Below are 13,504 nucleotides of genomic sequence, written 5' to 3' on the forward strand. Positions count from 1 at the left end.
AATCTGGTGGTCAGGATGAATAATGATATGACAAAGTTGTGACCTTGCTGAGAAATACATCTGATGTCAGTTTGCCCAATGTGATGACCTGTAGCCTCTCTGAGAAACCAACATCCTGTAGACATCAGCTGACCACAAGAGAGCTGTGTCCTTGACCTGTGTAAATGTTTCCCACTTCCTCCCTCTCTCTGTTACCCCTGTTATGGTATAAATTCAGTCTTGGGAAAAAAATAAAATTGTCGGCTTGATCAGACTCTTGTCTTGGCGTCCTTCACGTCTCTTGCCCCCCATTCTCTTCCAGGTACCCTCTGCACCCTCGTTGACTGTCCTGCAGGACAGGACAACTGTTCAGAGCAATTTTATGGAGCCAGAGCCAACATGGCTTACAGAGTATAAAGCATGAAGGCCAGTTTGGGAAAAACTGTTTTTGTTTTCTTTTGCTTTTTTTTTTTTTTTTTTTTTTTTTTGGATTTTTAACATACCCATTTAAACATTTCTATTCTGTTTTTGAATGCTATTTATTTATTTATTTATTTTTGCTAAGGCTCATATATATTTTTTCTGTCCCGAGTCAGTATCAACACCCCTTAGATTATCCAAACAGTTGGATTACTTTTTCCAAAATTACTAAAGTGTTTCTTTCTCATGGCAAATACTGTTTGATATGTATTGTATGATATGTATGTTTGATATGTATGATATGTATGAAATGTTGTTTGTGAACAATAATAAGCCCCCACCCCCACCCCAAACCAAAGAATGACTCTTGAGACCTTAAGACCAACCAGCAGGGGGGATTTGAATTTGGTGTTTATCCTCTTCAAGCTGGAATTTAGGAAAGATCTCCTAGGTAAGCCTGGTACCTACACATAACATGACAACCAACTAGGGATCCTAAATATGTTCCTGCTGAAATATTTACCACTATACATTCAATTATGAAGAATCTGCATGATTCAAGTGCCATTTGAGTTTCATTGTATCTTAATTGACTTCTCAGTGGATTAAAATGGCATATAATTTCTTTTTACATGATGATTTAAGGTATGATATAAACCATGTTTAGAATTGTGAGAACTTTGTAAGTGAACTTGCACATCCTGTGAGTCAAACTACTTTCCAATGAGGAAGCAATTCCATACTCTAACCAATGCTGGGAAGTAGTTAAAGCAGCTTCTCCTTAATCCCTCCTAGATGCTTACAAACTTTGGTCAATAATCCATATGATTTGGTCAATATCCAGGATCAAGTTTCTCTAGTCTCCTCACTCTTCCACAACAGAGACACCATAGTGTCTTATAAAAACAAACCTGAACATATTTGAAAGATTTTTATCAGATCCCCTGGAGCTCAAATGAGTGTTGGAAAATAAGTCCTGTTAACTGCCAACCCATCTCTCCGACCCTAATAGTCAGGTTTCCTCTTGTAGCTACCTTCAACTTGTTGGGAAAACATGTGCAATAATTTAACCTAAATAGTTTCCCAAAATCAACATTAAACTTTTATTTGTTATATAGCAGAAGACGACCTTGTACTTCTGTTCATCTAGCTTCTCCTCCTTCCTGAGTGCTGGGACCACAGACATGTGCCTTACTGCCATGTTTTATGAGTTTCAGAGTATTTGATCAGAGCTTCATGGTAGGCAAGGGCTCTACCACCTGAGTTACATACCTGGCTGTAATTTATAACTTTTAAATGAATGTAAAATTCCACTTGTACTTTGTGTGTGCATGTTTTGGGAATCAGAGGTCTAAGCGTATGTGATATATAAAATATAAGTGTGTGTGGGGGTTTGGTAGGGGTGTGTGTTGGGAAGCAGAGGTCTAAGTGTGTGTGATGTATGTAAATATGAGTGCCTATGTTGGGGTAGGGGCAAGTGGAAGCCAGAAACTGACGTCAAGCATCTTTCTCAATTCATTGCTGACGTAATTTAAGACAGGGTGTCTCACTAAGCCTGAAGCTCACTGATTTAGGTAGACTGTCTTATTAGAAATAAAGGGACCTGTATGTCTCTACTCACAAGCACCCATCACCACAACCTGAACTCTAGGATTAGAAGTGAGTTTTGCTGTGCTTTGCTGTTTGCGTGGGTTCTCCGCTGGAACTGATCTCATGCATGTGTGGTGGGCACTCTACCAATAAAGTCTTCATCTCCCCAACCCAGTACTTGGCTTAATATTATTTTTCTCCTATTTGCTCATCTTTGGTTGCTTGTATTTTCATTGGTTTATTTTTATGAGCATAAAGAAGTGGGTGATTATTAATTATTTTCAGCTTTCTAATTCCTAGATATCTCCTTTCATGTTCAATACTATTTACCTTCTAGCTACTCTGACTATTGGCCTTTGGGTTTATTTTTATAGCAACAAGCCAGATTATTGCCTCTGGAGATAATACGTAATTGTGAAAATACTTCACAGACATTAGCGATTTTAGTATATTTCTTTCACTGCTATTGCCTTTTTTTACTTTGGAGAACACTCGTTTTGGAGGATTTCCTTAGAATTTCTCACCCTGAAATATAATAAACACTGAAAGGACTTGTGTAGCTTTCGTTCAATTTTAACAGCATTTCAAAATATTACCACTGTGCTAATAACTACATGACAGGAATTAATTAAAACTAAACAGGGATATTTTTCTGAAAGTCTTTTGTAAGTTAATTGAATTATTCCAATTGCATTAGAGAGGTAAAATATTTAAAGAATGCTGCAGTGAAGCCTTTTACATGTACAGTAAAATCTTCCTTTATTCACCAATAATTTATCTGCTGGGTTTTGTGTTGCTCTAGGCAGAAATCTGCAAAGATACTAACACTCTCACTAGTGAGTTATATAAGTTTCACCTAGGATTTCAGCTAACAATTTGAATAGTTGTCATGGAAACTGGAAGAGAGACAAAGGGTGGCTCTGAAAAAAAAAAAAAAAAAACAGCCAAAAGTCTTGCAGTCAAGTATTCTAGTAAAAAAGATTTTTTATCTGGAAGCAATTTGCTGCTACAGTTTAGCTTTGCCCTAGGTGGTGCCAAGGTGACCTGAGGATTAAGTAATGCCTCCCCACTAGGAAACCCACCCACTCCTCTTGTTTCTTTAGCATTCTCACCTTACTTGGGAAGTTTTGAATATTGAAGTCTGTGGTCCCCTTCTGTGAGATCTTTTGTCCTTCTGGAATCACATGAAAAAATAGCTCCAGAAACTGGAAGTTCTCATTTATGGGACAGAACTATGGAGCATCGATTCCCCAGAACTGCAGACTCCCTGGTACCTAATGAGAATGTGTGGGCAAAGAGCAGGCTATATAGTCATCACCGCTACAGAGAGAATTTCCTATAAGGGAAATCAAGAGAAGCTTACACTGACAGCTTTAGTTCAGGGTTTTCACCTGAATATACCTGTCCTGACAAAACTTCGAAACAAGTGGTTTTTAATCCACTTTCTGAGGAGATGTTCCATGCTAAAAATTAATCTAAAGAAAGGAAACATTAACATTGTAGCATACATTAAAAAAAAAGCTGTCTTTCAAACACATTGAAAACAAAAGAGAATAATCGTCGCTATTATAAGCAATGAGAAGTCTACGAGAACAGAGAAGGACCTTATAATTAGTAAGTTAATTATTCGTAAGTACGTGGGTCCTTCCAAAACGTATAAGTGAACCTGAAACATCTTTTATTACATCTAATTCTTTTAGAATGCTCTATAGCAATGCGTGTTATGTAATTCATTTTCTGTAGCATGGTATTTAATCATGGAACTCATAAGGAAGTATCCTAGCAGAAACCATAAAAAGAAATTCTAAATCAAGAAAACTCCAAGTGTCTAATTCTAAGTTCTCTTGTCAGTATGTTCTTCTGCTTTTACATAAAGACAACAAAAATAATTGGAAGGACAAGGATTGAGGATTTAACCAATGGCCATAATGCTTGCCTATCGAGCGTAAAACCCCAAGTACTACCACCAGCATTACCTGAGCCTAGGACTCTGAAGCTTCTGTGATCTCAGCCCAGAAGAAATGGAAGCAGGAGCCTGAGTAGAAGGGTCACTTAAGACCCCTCTCCAAAGAAAAAAAACAACAAAAGAGACAACAATCAGAAAGAAATGTAAGAAGAAACTACCAGTCAAGCCTTCAAATAAAACTGTCAAACATCAGAAAAATATCTGTTATTATGTGAAAGGCATTCAATTCAAGACAATTTCCTGGTATTTATAAATAATTTCCATCTAAAAGAAAACATGTATTTCTTGTAAGATTTCTACAAAGAGAACAGGTTTTTTTTTTTTTTTTTTTCTTTTTTTTTTATTTATTTTTTTTTTTCATTAACTTGAGTATTTCTTATATACATTTCGAGTGTTATTCCCTTTCCCGGTTTCCGGGCAAACATCCCCCTCCCCCCTCCCCTTCCTTATGGGTGTTCCCCTCCCAACCCTCCCCCCATTGCCGCCCTCCCCCAATAGACTAGTTCACTGTGGGTTCAGTCTTAGCAGGACCCAGGGCTTCCCCTTCCACTGGTGCTCTTACTAGGATATTCATTGCTACCTATGGGGTCAGAGTCCAGGGTCAGTCCATGTATAGTCTTTAGGTAGTGGCTTAGTCCCTGGAAGCTCTGGTTGCTTGGCATTGTTGTACTTTTGGGGTCTCGAGCCCCTTCAAGCTCTTCCAGTTCTTTCTCTGATTCCTTCAATAGGGGACCTATTCTCAGTTCAGTGGTTTGCTGCTGGCATTCGCCTCTATATTTGCTGTATTCTGGCTGTGTCTCTCAGGAGCGATCTACATCCGGCTCCTGTCGGTCTGCACTTCTTTGCTTCATCCATCTTGTTTAATTGGGTGGCTGTATATGTATGGGCCACATGTGGGGCAGGCTCTGAATGGGTGTTCCTTCAGTCTCTGTTTTAATCTTTGCCTCTCCCTTCCCTGCCAAGGGTATTCTTTTTCCTCATTTAAAGAAGGAGTGAAGCATTCACATTTTGATCATCCGTCTCGAGTTTCGTTTGTTCTAGGGATCTAGGGTAATTCAAGCATTTGGGCTAATAGCCACTTATCAATGAGTGCATACCATGTATGTCTTTCTGTGATTGGGTTAGCTCACTCAGGATGATATTTTCCAGTTCCAACCATTTGCCTACGAATTTCATAAACTCGTTGTTTTTGATAGCTGAGTAATATTCCATTGTGTAGATGTACCACATTTTCTGTATCCATTCCTCTGTTGAAGGGCATCTGGGTTCTTTCCAGCTTCTGGCTATTATAAATAAGGCTGCGATGAACATAGTGGAGCACGTGTCTCTTTTATATGTTGAGGCATCTTTTGGGTATATGCCCAAGAGAGGTATAGCTGGATCATCAGGCAGTTCAATGTCCAATTTTCTGAGGAACCTCCAGACTGATTTCCAGAATGGTTTTACCAGTCTGCAATCCCACCAACAATGGAGGAGTGTTCCTCTTCCTCCACATCCTCGCCAGCATCTGCTGTCACCTGAGTTTTTGATCTTAGCCAATCGCACTGGTGTGAGGTGAAATCTCAGGGTTGTTTTGATTTGCATTTCCCTTATGACTAAAGATGTTGAACATTTCTTTAGGTGTTTCTCAGCCATTCGGCATTCCTCAGCTGTGAATTCTTTGTTTAGCTCTGAACCCCATTTTTTAATAGGGTTATTTGTTTCCCTGCGGTCTAACTTCTTGAGTTCTTTGTATATTTTGGAAATAAGGCCTCTATCTGTTGTAGGATTGGTAAAGATCTTTTCCCAATCTGTTGGTTGCCGTTTTGTCCTAACCACAGTGTCCTTTGCCTTACAGAAGCTTTGCAGTTTTATGAGATCCCAGAGAACAGGTTTTTAAAATTGTTTTTTTTTTTTTTTTAAATGCTCGGCTATTACATGGATTGCATTACCATACAATTCTGTCCTCTGTTTGTAGCCACGATTGGGAACAGTAAGCAGTCTGCAAAAACAAGTCATGTTCCTTTATGGCACAATGAGTTCAGAGAGGAGGAAGAGAGGGGAGAGGAAGTGGAGGCAGCTTTAAACCCTAGAAGGATTGTGTTGTAATTGTGGGTGCACACTTAATATTAAGAATGAAGTAATTATTCTGCCAATTTCCCTAAGTCCTTGCAATGTTGTTCAGAGGGGAAACTACTATACATTTTGATGCTATTATAATCCCCTCAAACTCTGTTCTTCTTTTGTAACTTGAAATGAGACAATCTGCATTGCATTCTGTCAGAGATCACCAAGGTTTCAGAATTGATTTTCTTCAAAGCAGGCTATCTATCACGCTAACCTGGCTATGGTGACAAATGCGTTGGGTCTCTGGCCCTGGGCTCACTACCTTCAGTTGAGCTCGGCCTCACTGTCATTTTTTTGGGGTTGTCTACTGACTGGTTGACTCACGCCATCCTGGGCATTTAACACTCAATGCTTATTGATCTGTAAAGGACACCAGGCTAGGGCGAGTCAGTCATTGCCCTGCTAACTTTGTGGGTAATACTTTCCATTTTTTCTCTTTACCATCTGCAGTTCTGTTTCTTTCCACCTCAGGAAATCCTCTGGTAAAACTGGTGGTCCAGATCTTTTTTCTTTTAGTGTATTATCACAACGTTCTCATATATTTTTTATCCATTCATTTCAGATTATTACAAACATTATGATTCACGGTAAGCTGTCAGACCTTGCACACTAGAGCTCTATTTCAGCACCACCACACCAGCCTTGTAGAATAGAAACAACCTGATGAATATGTACAATTTGAGAACTGAGAACAAGCTGACATCCTAAAGCCTGTGGGAGCGAACCAGGAACACTCAATATGCAAAGAAGAGATACGTTTTACAATAACACCACTGCTATTTTATGCAAACACAGATGAGAAAAGCAAGATCCTAAATGGATTTGGAACCAAAGAATCCAGGAAAGTAAGAAATCTGGGGGGAGGGTAATGAGTCCTGGTTTAATGCTAGCACAGTAATTTCTATGCCTTTCATCTAAATTGCATTTCCAGCAAACCCTTCTTCCTTACAAATTTACAATTCCAACTGCTTCTTGAGATTATGGTGGATACCAAGTATGAAGAATTGAAAGCTGTCCTCAGTTTTCAGTAAGCTTAGCTTGAGCAACAATTTGTAGCTTGGTTCTATGAGTCAGATAATTTCCTCTCCTTCTGAACACAGGCTTTCTCCATTCTCCCGTTCAATCAGAAAATTACTAAGTAATGAAATTGTACTTATTGTCCGAATTATACACTTGTAGCCTTCTATAAGTACATTATGATGTCATGTAATTCAGCAACATATTTTACTTCTTTTGTATTGCCTTTGATGACTTTTGAAACATTTCAACTCCCCTGTCTTATTATAATTTACATTTCAAGAACAAATTATTTTCATGTTCAAAATTCGATTCACATACTAATGTTAAGATGTCTTTTTCTTCTTTCTAATTTCTCCTCCATGTGCACCAAGCACATAGAGATATATGATAATGTTTCCTGGGACATACATATTTGTATCATGGACTGTCACAATGTTCAACATTTTGGTAGAATTTATAAGAACTTGGTATGGTCATTAACTATTCAAAGACCTTCAGTTAAAAGTCATTAAAATAATGGTGATTCCCAGGCCCTTGAAAAAAAGTTCTATATCCTCCAAGAACTGGGAAATACTGTTTTAAAATTACTACTATAACTATTTTCTAAAAACAAGATTTGTTAATGCAGATGAATTCTTCAATGTTTGTACTGTGAATAAATGTTTCCTCATAACACTTGAGGCTTTTTTTTTCTTTTTCTACAGTTGCAGTCCCATTGTGAGGGACTTCAATTTCTCATTTCTGTGTTAACAGTATCATGAGCCTGACAGTGACTCTGCTTGACCCAGTTAGGGACAGTCTGGGTATTTGGGCTTTCCCAAACAAACGACTGCTGTCTAATTCAGAACAGCTGAAAAAGCTGAAAATACCAGGTGAGCCTGTGCTTTTAAACCTGTGTGTTCTTCTCATGGTCATGGCTTTAATGCCACGAAAGAAGAGGGCTTTAAGGCACATAACCTGAGCTTAAATGTATCATAAAGGTATTAGATTATCCCTGCAGTTATTTTGAGAAATGGAATACTGGGATCAAGTTTTGAAAGCTCTAGATTTTTTTTTTTTTTTTTTTTGGCTCTGAGGCACTGTTATTTTCCTTTATTTTATCCACTCTTTTCTTTTTTTGTTTTTTCCACTGCCTTGATAAAAAAGATTGCCTGCACTGATAAGTGGACGTTAGCCAAAAAGCAGCTCAGAATACCCACGATACAACTGACAGACCATATGAAACTGAAGAGTAAAGAAGATCACAACACAGTGAGGATGCTACAGTCCTACCCAGAAGGGGGAAGAAAATAATCTCTGGGAAGTAGAGGGAGAAAGGGAAGTAGGAGGGAGGGGAGATGGGTCTGTTTAGATGGGAGGAGATGGGGAAGAAATACAGAGGGTTACAAATTTGAGAAGTTGGGTTTCCAGTCGGGGTAGCCACTGGAAAGTTCCAGTTCCCAGAGACCCAAAAGGCTCCCAGGATCCAACAAGGAGGACATTAACCAAAATACCCAACAAAGGGGAGATAGAACCTGTAGAGATCATATTCATGGATAGGCAAAGCCCCCAGGTTGAGGGATAGGGCCACCCACCCACTTTAAAAATATTAATCCAGAATTCCCCCTGTCAAAAGGAAATGCAGGGACAAAGAATAGCAGAGATTGAAGGAAAGGCCATCCAGAGACTACACCACCTAGGGATCCATCCCATCTGCAGACACCAAACCCAGACACTACTGATGATCAAAGAGGTGCTTACTGACAGGAGACTGGTGTAGCTGTCTCCTGAGAAGCTCTGCCAGAGCCTGACCAACCATTGGAATGAGCACTGGGGACTCCAAAGGAAAAGTTAGGGTAAGGACTGTACAAGCTGAACACCTTTGCAACCCTATAGGAAGAGTAATAATATCAACCAACCAGATCTCCCAAAGCTCCCAGGGACTAAATCACCAATCAAAGAATACACACACAGGGAGGGGAATTCATGGCTCTAGCTGGATCTAGTGCCGTATCGAGCATCACTGGGGAGACCCTTGGTCCTGTGGAGGCTTGATGACCCAGGGTATGGGAATGCTAGGATGCTGAAGCAGGAGTGGATTGGTGGGTGGGGAAGCACCCTCGTAGAAGCAGGGGGAGACAGGAGGGGATTTGTAGAGGGGAAACTGGGAAGGAGGATAACATCTAAAATATAAATAAATAAAGTAACCAATACAAATGGAAAAAAATGTAAGTCTTGAAAATGCAAGTGTAGCAGTGCTCTTACCCAAAAAGAAAGAAGGAGGCCAAAAGGTATATATATATATGAAACACATATGTGTTTAAGACACTGAAGGAATGAGTGGATGGCCCTATCCTCCAACTGGGGGCGTGCCTATCTACTGGAGGTGGTCTCTACAGGTTCTATAACTCCCCTCTGTCACATATTTCAGCCAAAAAGACAGGGACAAAAAATGGAATAGAGACTAAAGAAAAGGCCATTCAGTGACCTCCCCACCTAGGGATCCATCCTATCTCTAGACCCTGAACCCAGACACTATTGCTGATGCCATGAAGCACTTGCTGACAGGAGCCTGGAATGGCTGTTTTCTGAGAGGTTCCATCATCACCTGACCAATACAGATGCAGATAATCACAGCCAACCATCGACTGAGCCTGGGAAACCGCAATGGAAGAGCTAGAGGAAGGACTAAAGGAGCTGACGGTGACTGCAACCCCATAGGAAGAACAATATCAACTAACTGGACCACCCAGAGCTCCCAGAGGCTAAACTACCAACCGAAGAGTATACATGGAGGGATCCAGGACTTCAGATACATATGTAGCAGAAGATGGCCTCATCTGACATCAATGGGAAGGGATTCCCTTGGGGTCCTATGGAAGTTTGATGCCCCAGTATGGAGGGAAGCTAGAGTGGTGAGGCAGGAGTGGGTGAGTGGAGGAGCACCCTCATAGAGACAAAGAGGAGGAGGGAGAGGGGGATGGGATAGGGATTGTGGAGGGGTAACCTGGAAAGGCAATATCATTTGAAATGTAAACGAATAAAATGCTTAATGAAAAAAAAAGGAAATATCAATGAGGGAAAAAAAGACACTGAGGGAAAGGAATGCAGTGCCATTCCTCCTCTTCCTTTCATTTCCATTCAGCACAATGTAGACTTTTATAAGGGGTTGAATTTTCTTTGCGCATTTAAGAAACTAATATTCTGGCCTTCCTAGTTACAGATAGTTGCTTTTTATTGTTGCTTTGGGATTTGCTTTGTTCTCTTTGGGTTTGTTATTGTTTTTTACTAGAGACCACTTCTTGCTGTGGGGTTTGGAGTATCCTGGAACTCACTAAGAAGCTAGACTGTCTTGACCCTTGACCTTCCTTCCTTTCCTCTCAAAGTTAGGGTCAGACACATACTTTTACCTCGCATTTGAGAATCCTCACTTCCATATCCACTGTTAATTTAGAAGCAAATCTTACATTCCATCTTTTGTAAAGTGGCCTGAACCCATGTTCACACAGCAACCACACTCAGCATGTATCCTATGTATTCTACATGGATAAGCATGTATGGAACCCTGAAAATTAATCTACAAAGTTAAGTCCACTATAAAATTTGTCATAAAACTTTGGAAGGAATTGTTTCATATTTGACCTCAGACTTATTTTATAAAACTGTTTTTTTAAATTTTTCTTCCTTTTTGGCTATATATCATATCTATTTTTTCTCAAAGTTTCTAATCCATCTTTCTTTCTTCAATCCAACTATCTTTTTTTTTCTCCATTTCTCATTTTCTTTCCTGTGCTGAATGCTTTCCCATGTCTTCAAAAAAAAAATCCTACTTAGCTTTAAAAACCCAATGTAAGCCTTTTCTTTTCTCCATGCTCTTTCTCAATTATGGGCCAGAAAGAATAAAATTCTCTATCTGCTGGCACTTGGCATTGTATCAATTCTATTCTATTTAGTATAGCTTTCAGAGCAGAGTTTTTCAATTTTTTTAATTATGCATAGCCTGTAGAAAGGAGGACAAGAATAGGAGAAGGGGGAAGATGTCCTGTATGCTATACTCTTCATCCTGAGGAAAGGGAATGTACAATCCTAGGAAAGAAAAGCTAGGGAAAGCATGGAGACCCAGCTCTGCTTCCCAAAGCAGATAATAGTTACACATATTGATCAGAAGGGGGAGTGATGCTCGCCTGAATTTCTTTGAAAGACATCTATTCTGTATGTTTTTCAAATTGCTATGTCTCAAGATGCATACTGCCTCTGACTATGAACATAAGCTCTGTGTATATTCATCTTGTAATGGTAAGGACTCTGATTTTGAAAATAGGCCTTGTACAGTATGTTGTGCCATCTGCCTATGATAGGATGACCATGGCTTTTGAAGCCAACTCCATGTATATGCCCTTAAAGACAGACAGCGGCTACAATACAAGTAAGAGGCTGTCTCAGATGGATATATAAATGATCAACAGATGAATACTAGTATTTGCTAAATAGAAATGTGTACATTTTTGAGTACCTGAATTTTATCCTAAAAGAAATAATGAGAAACTTGATTATAGCTATATATCTGAAATGTATTTCTAAGTCAGTTCGTTAATAGTACAATCACTGCTTATGGCCCTTAACTCTGCAACTCTTTCTAAAAATTCCTGATAGTCAGCCTGGCAAGATATGCCTACAAATGAAACATAGTCATGGTTGTTACAGGGGCAAGCAACCACTTTAGAATTGCTCCTAAGGCCCATTCTACAGAAAAGCATCCATGTCTGGTATTTTATATCTAACCAACATCATGTGGCCCTAAGGGATAATCTACAACCATTATTATGCCAAGTACATTCTATATACTTGGGATTAGTGCTTCTCTAAAGCATCTAAAGAGAAGCATCTTTGTGCACTGGGTGCTAAATAACTTGAGAATTGAAAATTGGTCAAACAAAATGAGTGACTGTGCAACACTCAGTTCTAAATAACCCTCTTGCCCGAGGTTAAGAGACCATGATGGAAGAGAATATGGACAGATGCTAAGAGCCACACACTGAAGGAAACTGCGTCTAAACAAGGTCTCCTGGTCTGACACGTTCAATCCACACATGCACTCACAGCAGCTATGGCTGCCCACATGAGACTTGCAGAAAATCAAGCCAATCAACATCCCACTATGAATCAGGGAGGGGATCACAAGGAAGAGCTATTGACAGTTGATGCCTGCTGAGGGAGAAAGGCTATATCATCAGGAGTGTGACTCCCTGGTAGGGTTGTTCACGACTCAATAAATAGTCCTATATTAGTGTTCATTGAGCAGCATTAATTGGACTCTGTGATCCATTTAAAAAAGAGTAGAGAGAATAAAGTTGGGAGGAGATGTGGGCAAATGTTTGGAAGAAGTTGGGGAAATTGGGTGAATGGCAATTACTAAAATACATTTTCGGGAAAAAATTTCTAAAGAATACTATGACTGTCATATTAATTTTTTAAATGGAAAAAGAAAAATAATTAAAATCCATTGTTAAATGTGTGATAAAAGAAGGAACATGAAGGAAGGGCTTTATAACTTGCTTGATTACTTCAGGCTTCTCTTCTAGGCATTACGAAGAGTCTTCACACTTAGAAACTTAAGTGACTTAAAATAAAATAAAACAAGAATCCAAAGCAATCAGTATTCTTTCATTCTGTCGCCTCACCTGGCAACTGAAAAACCGAATACGTGTGGCAAATTTCTATTTCAGTCTTTCTAAAGTGAAGACACCCTTAGCCTCAAAGACCAGAATATGAATACCATCCTTACCTTTTCCATCTGCAAAGCTCAAACTCAAGAACTGTGCCATCAAATTAAAAACAACAACAACAAAAACCCAAAATGAAACACAAAGCCCTCACAACTTTTTAAATAAATTTTATGATTTTGTGTTGAGCTTCCTGCATAACTGTCTTCAGTCACAAGCATCCTCATGCACACACCTGAAAGTCTCAACACACTGAAGAGAGCAAGTTCTCTGCAGACATGATCAGTTTCAAGGCTGCTCTCAGTGAAAGCTAGCTCAGGAAAATTCTTTGCATTCTATCTGTCTAAAAAGAACCTGTTTCTAAAATAAAGACCATGAGTCATACCAAAGAACCTAGAAGACTGAATTCATTGGCAAAGCAAAATGCAAGTGAAAGTCTCATTGTCCTTTTATAAAAGGACTTTCAAACCTTCCCCATTGGTTCTTTTAAAAGTTTAAATGCACTCCATAGTTTCCCTCTATGACAAATAGAAGATGATTTCTGGGAAGCAGATTACACCAACATTATGCTGCTGCAATGCAGTTTAATTATTACTAAGAAAAACTTTCTCTGCACACAACCCAGAATTCTGCAGAATTTTAATTTAGATTTTAGACTCACATATGCTACAATATTGAACATTTCCATTTTTCTTCTCCGTGAATTTGACATTTATATTTG

Source organism: Rattus norvegicus, chromosome 7 (assembly GCF_021556685.1).
Source record: "Rattus norvegicus strain SHRSP/BbbUtx chromosome 7, alternate assembly SHRSP_T2T, whole genome shotgun sequence".
Taxonomy (NCBI): Eukaryota; Metazoa; Chordata; class Mammalia; order Rodentia; family Muridae; genus Rattus; species Rattus norvegicus.